Source organism: Octodon degus, unplaced genomic scaffold, assembly GCF_000260255.1.
Source record: "Octodon degus isolate 3935 unplaced genomic scaffold, OctDeg1.0 scaffold00191, whole genome shotgun sequence".
Classification (NCBI taxonomy): domain Eukaryota; kingdom Metazoa; phylum Chordata; class Mammalia; order Rodentia; family Octodontidae; genus Octodon; species Octodon degus.
In genome coordinates this window covers 4,212,542-4,223,037 of record NW_004524767.1, presented here as the reverse complement: position 1 = coordinate 4,223,037, position 10,496 = coordinate 4,212,542, and positions in this window count along the sequence as shown.

Genomic DNA, 10,496 nt, shown 5'->3' with positions numbered 1-10,496 from the left:
TTTAAAAATATGTTCAGATAAATAATAGAAGATGCCAGAAGGAAATTTAACATGTAGTAACCATGCAATAAGTATAAAAGATATGAACTTAGGAACTCATCAATAAATATAATTACTAGAGGTAATCAGAATTACATTTCATTTTCTGATCAATTATTAGAAATCATGAGCACCTTATATATCTTTTTGGTCTAAAAGTTAATGAATTTCTGTATAAATATTATATAAATTATCTTTGAACATCTTAGCATTTAGAAAGGATACTAATTTAGAGGAACATTGGCCTTATTCAATGAACACACATTTATTGTGCAGTAAATATCTGATTTAACTGTATAAAATCTGTTTTATTATCAATGGCCACATTATTATAAATATGCCAGACATGTTGCTTTATGAAAATAAGCAAAATATTGATAACACTTCTTAAAATGTATCTTATCACCTGCCATAATTTAGCATTATTGTCTCATGGTTTATAATTGAAAGCAATGCAACTGGACTTTGACTATGTATACATATTATCTATATTTTTATACAACATCTATATTTGTACTTTTAGTTTAGAACATTAACTTTTCCTAATTATCAATAGTTACAGTTATTAAATTTACCTTCCTTTTCATTGAGCTTCATACTTCTCCCTCCATCACTAATTTACAAGTACCTTGTCAGACAACTTTTGTATAAAAACATTTCAAGTGATGTCTCAGATGCACATTTGACAAAATTAATAATGTGGGATTAACCACCTCAAAGATGATATTGTCAATGTTTTTAAGAACATAATCATAACACCTTGTTTTAGAGCTTGAAAACTTGAGACCAATGGAGATTAACAAAAGCAACAAATAATACCAACTACAAGACATGAAATCAGGTATTTCTTTTCTCAGAGTATAATTTACTTCATAATATTAACTTTTTAAAATAACACTATCAAATACTGATTACAAATGGTTAACTCTTTGTAATGAACTTACTCATCAGCAGTGTAGTCTCTTGCTACAATGTATCCATTCATGTCATTATGAGTTATTTACCTAACATCACTTAGGTGAATCCTCAAGAATCCCAGAACCAGAAACTGGGCAGTGTTTATTCAACTAGTTTTCCGCCAGTTGATCCACAAGGTGGCAGTATAGCATTATTACAAATAATACCCCTGGTGCATATTTTAAAAAAATAAAAAATTTCAAACAGATTGGAAAATTGTTTTGCTTTTTTTCATTTGAGATATCTTAAGGTTAAACAAATTCTGAGTGAATATTCGGCTTCATAAATTGTACAAACAAAGCAAAATGAGTTTGTTTTAGATGTCTGGATAACACAGGCAATCCAAGATTTATTAAATATCCCTTGAATGTTATGAATCCAAATTTAACTTTACTCAAATAGGAAGACAATAGTATGTATGTATGGTCATCTTATTGTTTTACAAAAATATCTTTTGTTGAAAACAGTCATTTATCACGATATAGATAAACATGTCTTAATGATGGTAGTGCTCTAAATTTAAGATTATACTCACAGATTTGTTTATGTACTTCAAAAATTATAAGTAGGAAAAGTCACTCATATAGATTGCAGCTGTAAATCAATATCAAAAATGTATGCTTCTTTCTGAACTGCAATCTTTTAAATACGGATCTTTCAGACTGTATACAACTAAAATGGAAGAGTTCTTGTTTGTTTCATTTTCCAAGCGTAACAGCTTCAAGAGCCAATGGAACTAAGCCTCAGACAGCATTCACTAGGAGAGGTCAGCCTACAGAGGTTCCAAAGTATACCGCAACCATCATCTACGCTGCTGTGATCTAGAATGGTCTTCACCAAGTGACAACCGTCATCTTGAGAGCCCTTGATAGCCAATAGATGAACTATTCCACAGAAATGTGGGTGTAAAAAGAAACAAATACCAGCATTTCAACACAGAAAGGTCACAATTTTTCAGAGGTTTACAATGTTCTATTTCTCATAGTTCTTTTTCTGTTAAGTTGAACTAGAAGAAATATGACCCCAGTCATATATGCTGTCGGCAAAAACGTGCCTGTGGATGAAAAAATATTTCATATACTCACAATACAGTACTCAATAAAATGAAAACAGAAAACTAACAAAATTTCTACTCTGGATCTTTCTTTGCCTTCATTTTTTCCCCTAAATTTTATTCATATTCTGCCTTTGTCATTACTGAGTGCCAAAAAATAGCAGGGGGACTGAGCAGTAAAACATGAAATACTGAGGTCTTCTGAGTTATGTTCTAGATTACCGTAACTATTTTCACTTTTCTCAGGTAAGAGGTATTCCAAAATTCTTTAAATTTTTTTTTCCCATTCAAACCATATTATTCACAAAGACTTCCAGTTAAATTACATGATAATCTTGCTACTGGTTTGGGCCTGAAACCCAGACCTGAGTCACTCTCTCCTCAGACTCATGAGCAAACCAGTCGTCCCCGTCCTGGGGAGCGTGGTGTGATCGCACCGGGAGACGTAGAGCTGGCCGGCAGGAGGACGGGTTCAGCCGTGCGGAGGAAAGGAGACAGACTGGGCGCAGGTAGAGACCTGCGACTGTGTTGGGAGTTTGGATGATTCCTTCCCGCCCCCGGTTAGTTCAGTAGCATGCCGCGGGACCCTATCATCAGGTCCCACTTCTGCTTCAATGAGTTTACTGTGGCTTCTGTCCCTTGAAGCCAAAAGAATTCTGAGTAGAACAGTGCTTCTCAAGAAAAACACTAAATATGTAAAATCCTGCAAATATTTGCAAATAGTACTTTCAAAAAACTATTCTTGACCATATATAGAAAATATTCTAAAATATATAGGGATCATCTTTAAGGTCCTCTATAAATATGATATTTGGAAGAAGTTTTACAGCTCTCAGAAAAGCATATTACAAAATAAAAACATTGATGCATAATTTAAACAAAATTTTCATTTTCTTTATCACAATTGAGCAAATAAACTGGATTCACTACATTTTCCTACATGCATTTGTAGCGTGTTAAGCAGGTCCTTTCAGCCTTCATCCATGCCTCGCTGCAGCCCCCTATCGGTTGTTCCCCGACCTCTCTCCAGTTCTACTTTCAGGTGGCCATTTCATGTACATGAGAAAATATGAGGCAATGCTTTCTTTGTGTGTATATATTTAGGACACAGTCTACAGAGTTTACAGGGTCTCACTACGTAGATCTGACTTGTAGTGACCCTACTGTTTACAGCCTCCCCATTGCTGGGATTACAGGCGCACCACCACTCCCTCTCTCAATTGCCTTCTCAGAGCACCCCGTAGATGGGGCCAGCACGACAGGCCTGAGGATTGAACCCCGGGCCCCTGCATCTGCCTAAGCAGGTGCTTTAATCTGCTGAGCTATCTGACTGGCCCCAAGGCTATGCTTTTCTTTCTGCCTCTTGCTTATTCTGCTTAACATGACGCCCTCCTGTCCATCCATTTCATCCCACTGCTGAATCTGCATCCAGAGGATGAGGAGACAGCTTCATCCTAGAGAGAAACCCAGACCATCGTGCTTATTGGAGCACAGTTCACAATGGCTGAGGTATGGGTCAAGTTAGGTAGCTAACAACAGAGAGTAGATACAGATGCAGATGCAGCTGCAGAGGCAGATATTGATGGGACAGAGGTAGATATACACAATGAACTGCCTTTGGGTCAGCAGGAAGAACGAAATTGTGCCATTCACAGAAAAATGAGTAAAATGAAGGCTTGCATATTCAACTTTGTATCTTTTTGCCCCACACTTCATCCCCCCCCCCAAAGTGTATTAGAAAAAAAAAAATCACTACATAAAAAAGGGAGGCAGAAGGTCAAAAGATAGGAAAATGAGGGCTGGTAAAATCCAACGAGAATTCAGGCAAGGATGGTCATCAGGTAAGCATCAAAGAACACCTGGATGTGTTTATGTGCAGATTCTAGAAAGATAAGTGGTGTCCACTGGTCACAATAAAACGCACTGAGGCCCCTGAATAACATGAACAGGTGACACCACGGAGGGGATTCCAGACAAGGGTCTGTAAAGCTAAAAGTTATGGAAATAATAAGGTTTACTGAAGTAATTTGGGTTTTGTAAGTTAAATTTTATGCATGAGAACGTCTTTTATTAAGGTGACTTTGATGCATCATTTGTTGGTTTTGCTTTTACCTTATTGCGCTCTTGGTCATCACTTTACGTCATACTGGGTCTTAGATTTGCATCATGTTACGTTTAATTGTTTACAGTTCTGGAGTATCTTAAAGTGATGCCAAGTAAATGAAGAAATTAATAAAAAAGAAGGGAAGAAAAATAAAATTGAGATCTTGATAGTTTGTGGGACAAAAAAACCACATGCTACCACATTTAAAATTTTGATGTTAGTGTACCAACTTGGTTGAAAGCAAACTGAATTTAAGAAGATGGCTGAAGCAATTAAGTGAGTAGAGATCAACAGAGTATACTTGTATATTTTGAATTAGGAAGTTGGTACTATTGGTAAGAGACAAAAAGATGACTGCGCTATGGTTATTGATTTTTAAAAGAAATTTTGGTTAAAAAATGATGTCAGAGGAAAAAGGCAAAACATCATCAAAGAGCAGCTTTATAACTGTGATAAATTCTGCATTGTCAGTGCTTACTGCCAATTAAGCAAAAGCCATGAGATAAAAATGCCATCAAACTAAGGGAGATTAATTTTGCCACTTGTGTGAAAGATAAATATTTTAAGCCATACTGATGGGCATTCATAATGAGGTAGAAACAATTCTTGAACTTTTCTCCCCAATTTATTTTTGGTGTTTTCATTAAGTGAATTTACTGAGTCAGAAAACCTGGTAGATTTCTGACTGATATAAGTCCTACATAATGAATTTCAAATGTAATTATTCAGAAAACCTAAATTCTTTATTAGTCTCTCTTTTTAGCTTTCATTTCAAAATATTAACATAATGCTTTCCATTTCTTACAGTCTCATTATTGAACACGAATGACAGTATTCTTTGATTCTATAGCATAGGATTTGTTAATATGTAATCTAGACAAAATTTCAAACCAATGTAAATATTTATTTTGTTTTATGTTGCTAATATGATAAAAAATTTTCCCACTGAAGACAGCATTATTTTTTTCTGGTCTTAAATATACTATACATTTTACTTTCAGAAACTAATATGATGAAGGTATTCTCAAGAAGGAGAAAGCTTATACTATTTTTCTGCTTCAATATGTGCGCACAAATGCGCATGTGTGAGAGACTAGCGCAGCCCTTCACTACCCCGAGCTGTTGTCCACTGCAGGTCTAGCAGGCAGGTAGAGTGGCAGAAAACTAACACAGCGTGGAGATATTTTCGGTTAGTGAGGAAAGAACGAGTAGAGATGATGGAGCAGACTCTTCCGGGCAGCACCAGAATGCTTATCCTCATCCGAGGCCAAAGAAACGCCGAGTCCTCCAAGTAGCATCGGAATATACTTGTAGAAGGCCTTGCCTCCACGTTTCACCAGACCACACACAAGAAAAACGCCGTCGTGGAACTTACAGGTTTTACTCAAAGTGTGTCGAAATCATTAGACTCAGAATTCAGTATGATTGGCTAAAGGAAAATACTTTTTAACGGGAAGCATATAGTAATCATTTTTTAGAGGAACTAAAATCCACATAGCACACTGAGCTGCTGGGGAAAAAAGGCCATATTTTTTAAATAAACTTCATCATGAAATAACGCAGAGAATGAAACCCACGAAATGCTAAGCAGGCGAAGCTTTCCCTTGATTACGTCCCATTAACAGCTTCTCCTCGCAGTCTAGAAGAGAGGGGAAAACCAGTCACAGGCTGGAAACTCCAAAGTGGAGCCCAATAAATTCCTTTTTCTTTATAAATCTATTATCACAGATATTTTCAAACAGCAGTGGAAAAAGGACTAACACAGTAAACCTAAATTACATAAATTCTTAAAGTATTAAAAATTTAACGGGGCTGTAGAGATAGCTAAGCTATCTAAGAGCCTGCTTAGGAAGCACAAGCACCTGGGTTTAATCCCCAGTTCCGAATGCCAAGCCAGCCCTGCTACAGGTGCGCCGTGCCAGCCACCAAGACCAGGAGTGGTGACGCACGCCTGTTATCCCAGCAACTGGGAGGCTGAAACAGGAGGATCATTACAATCCGAGCTGCACAATGAGACCCTGTAACCAAATGCATAAAATTTTAAAAAAAGAAAGAAAAAATAAATTGTCCTAAATTCTTAAACCAGTTAAGGCTGGTTTAAATGGATAACACATTAATATAAACTTAATTAAACAAAAACCTAGGAAATTGTCTTAGCTTGTGGAATTACTTTAAAATAATAGTTTGATTTAAATGACTAAAAACAAAATTCTTCCACTGGTGTCCATTGGGCAAAAACAGTCATAATCTATAGTTTCTACATGATATCTATGTAAATGTTATGAACTGGCACAGTTTTAGAGAAATTTTAGGCATCTTTTTTAAAAAGAGATGAAATAATTTCTTTGTAAATAAATTCCTAGAATCTTCTATTTCTTCAACTGAGAAAAGTAACTGAATTGCAGATTTAAGAATTATGAGTTTCCTTTATATCCACCTTTAAAAGTCGATTTTACAGATTCAGTATTTTTAATGCAGATCCATGTGTTGAAAGCCACCCACAGCGAATTTCGTGGACACCCAAGAGCCGTAAACTGATTTGCTATTTAATGCCTACTTCTTTCTCTTTCTTTCTTTTTTTTTTTTTTTCAGAACCAGGGATTGAACTCAAGGCCTTGCACTTGCCAGGCAAGCGCCTATTCTACCCAGTGCCTACTTGGAAATACATATGTTTAACAGGACAAATTCCCATTTTAGCTATTCTGTCAGAGGAGGCATAGAGGTCAGTAGCTGCGTGACCCCACAACACTCTGCGTATGGCCTCATGCTCTGAGCGCCACTTCAGAGAGTAGCAGGGAGCTTCAGATCTTGGGCTGTGCAGCCCAGTGAGCAGAGCAGCGAGGGCCTACCACGCACCTTCTTTCCCCAGGAAACGAGGATGAATTTCCTGTGACCATGCTCAAATGACCTAGGAAATTACGAGGAGGTAGTCGATATTCCAAGACTCAAGCATCTGGTGTTTGAAAAAAACACAATTGATCTGTGTCCTACTTCTTCAAATTTGTTATCAAAATAATTTAGGCTAAGCTGGATGGCCATATACTTATTCCAGGGCAGAACCGGCCACTAATCTAATTGCTGAACGGGTTCTAAAAGAAGGAAATTCAATCAGGAAAGACTGCTTTTGCATAACAGTGATTTGCAGCCTGCTTACTCCCCAACTGGTAAAAAATGTGAAATCCACGGCTTCGAGAATATGACTTAGTAGTAAGATGGGAAAATATTTTAATAGGAAGAAAAGAGATTAAAAAGGATTCATCAAACTAGAGGAGATATATAATTACCTCTCTTCTTGATAGTAGAATTTGTATAATATTTCTTATTCAAATAAGTAATTCCATTTTTTCCACCACAAACTATTTCAACTTCCTCTGTGTTATGAAGTATCATGCAAGTTGTGGTGTATGTACATTATTTGTACATTGACAAGCATTTCTTCTGCTTGTATCCTTCTGATCCCGGACCTCGTCTTGGCTGCCTACATGATGACATCAGTCCTTGCTACCCGAATCCGGATAGAATGTTTTCTCATACACCTCTCCTCAGTGGGACTGCGTCACCTCATAACACGATGTGCTAAGCTATAACTATATTAAGTGCATAAATCAAAAAATGATTAACTGTAAATTGCAACCTTTTCAGACTTATGACCTATTATAGACTGTTGGAGCTTCAGGTTTTACATACATTTACTAAAAGACTTCTAAAGGAAAAGACTTTACAAGATACTGGACCCAGTAAGCGACTTTATAATTAAGCAATGAAATTTATTTGGAAAAAATGTTTTTCTCATTCCATTATTATGTAATTCTGAGTTTCTCCTAGCTGGCTCCCTCTGCGCTGCCCTCCCTCCCTTCGTCCTTCCTTCCTCCCTCAGCCCCATCTTCCTCCCTGAGTGTCTCCTCTCTCTCTCTCTCTCTTTCTCTCTCTCTCTCTCTCTCTCTCTCTCTCTCTCTCTCCCTCCCTCCCTCTTGTTATTTTCCCTTTTTTCTCAGTATCTAGAAATCACAGATACCTGTGAAAGGGGTCATAGTACAACTGTCCCCACCAAAGTTCTTAAATTTGTACTTTGAACCTCTATAAGAGCCTGAAGAAAACTGTGTGGACTCATCACAGAAAAACACAGAGGAAAATAAATTTTTCTTTCATTATTAGAGAATTAAAAGATTGCTGAAAGTTTAAACAAGAATAGCACACTGAGGAGTTCCTGGGCCCAATCTTTGCAAACAGAAAGGAAGCACTACTGGAGGTCTTTTACATTATTTTAAATTTAAAGGGAAATTATCTTTTCAAGGAAACAGTAGTTTAGTTCATTCCACAAGGAATAGAATAGTACTTAGCCTGAAAATTATTTTTAGAAATATTTTGTGACATCCAGCTTACTGAATTGCATGCATATTGTGTAAAATCATGGTGTAAAAGGAATACCATCTGTTATTCACTGATTCATCCAGAACTTGCTACTGAACAACCACTACGGCCCCACCAAGTGCTGTGCACAAGGGGCATGCTCACTGAGAAGCACAGAAAGAATTTGCTCTTGGAGTCTTGCTCCAGACAAAGGCTTCATCTATTTTCTGTATAATTTTAAATATAGCCTGTGGATGTTAGTATCTTCACAGGCGATCCCAACAAATGTAGTATAAATAATGGATACCCATTTCTGATGACTGTGTACCAGTCATGTTTAGCTAATTACAAGTACAACTCATTTAATTATGAACATTAAATGCAGAAAATGTGTAACAACGACATTATAAAGTATGAATGCATTTGCAACTTTTCCACGGGGTGGGAGGGAGGGGGGAACTATGGTCTGAGATAAGTAAACTGGATTTCTGGATTATGTGGACATAGAAACTCAAATGGCACATTGTGAGCAGGATTGTTAAAATGTTTTTTTATTTATTACTTAACTAAATCACATGAACACTGTTTATAAGGCATGATGTATTTCAGTATAAAAACCCTTTGAACTGGAAACTAACATGCTTTAGATCCAATACTTGAGTGAGAATTACTATTTGCAATAAAATTTTTCCCAACTCTTTACAAAATTCTGGAATTTCATCAAATGCCCCAGCAGATAATGGTATAGTAAAGACTAATCTAGAATGTACAAAAATAATCCTTATGGCTGTTATTTATTAATAATACCAATGTTTCACTAGTATTGCAGTATTACATTAGTAATCGAGATTGTTATTAATAATTTTGGGTATTGCGGAATATTTACCTCTCCTTGATCCAGCTATGCATATGCGCATGCAAAATCACACCTAGGCAGCCATTCACACACAATCCCTTAGAAGTACTGAAAAAGTCAAAGATGGCAGCAGAGGCCAAGGGAAGTGACAAGCAAGAATGGGTGGGAAGTCTTCAAAGCCAACACATGACTCAGAGTTTAACACTCTGGGGACAAGCTTGACCTTCCAGATTGGAAGATACTTTCATTTTCCTTCAAAAATTACTTTTTAAGAAGCTTAAAATACACAAACTGTAATCACTTGAGGTATCATAGCTTGGGGACCTCAGTTGGCTACTTGATGCTGCTTAATAACCCTTGCATATGCTTTGACAACTCCTTGGGAATTTTTCACAAACCAGAGGACCAGAGCTGATACAACGGCCACGTGCAAAGATAACTTATTCTGAAGCTGTAGTTGTCTCGACTTGCATGTAAAGAAGAGTGTGCTCTCTGCACAGTATCCAGGTGATAGGAATAAAAGGGGAAGAGAACAGGACTTTCACACACTTCTGCTCGGGCTGCCTCTCTTAGGGCCGAAGTGCTCTCTCAGAATTCATACCTAATTTTAATTTTTTTCTTATTAATTTATTTTATTTTACTTTTTCAAAATTTTATTGATAAACAGATAGCAATGAGACAGTTTCAAATCAAATCGGAAGTACAGTTTCAACAAATAATACACTGCATATATTCCTCTTAGTGGTTAATTGCTGTACAAGATGCGGACTTGAGATCCTATTTGCAAACACCATTAGAACAAATCACTCTATTCATTCAGAGAATGCAACTATATAGCTATCCTAACCAGTTTGAATACACAGATACAAAATGGACATTCGATCCAGAGTCCTAGCCCAGGTCTGGTGAGTGTGTGGAGAGTTTCCTGCTACACTGCGCCGGTGGGACCAGTCCCAGCCCAGGCACAGCTTGGGCCGGACCCTCTCCCAGCCCCTCGGGCCGCCCCCACCACTCTGCAGTGCCTCCCCAACCCCGCCCGCCGAGTAGGATTTTCTGCCGAGTTTCCAGAGCCCCCAGACCCAGTCCTAGCCCAGGTGCGGTGAGTGTGCGGAGAGTTTCCTGCTACCCTGCGCCGG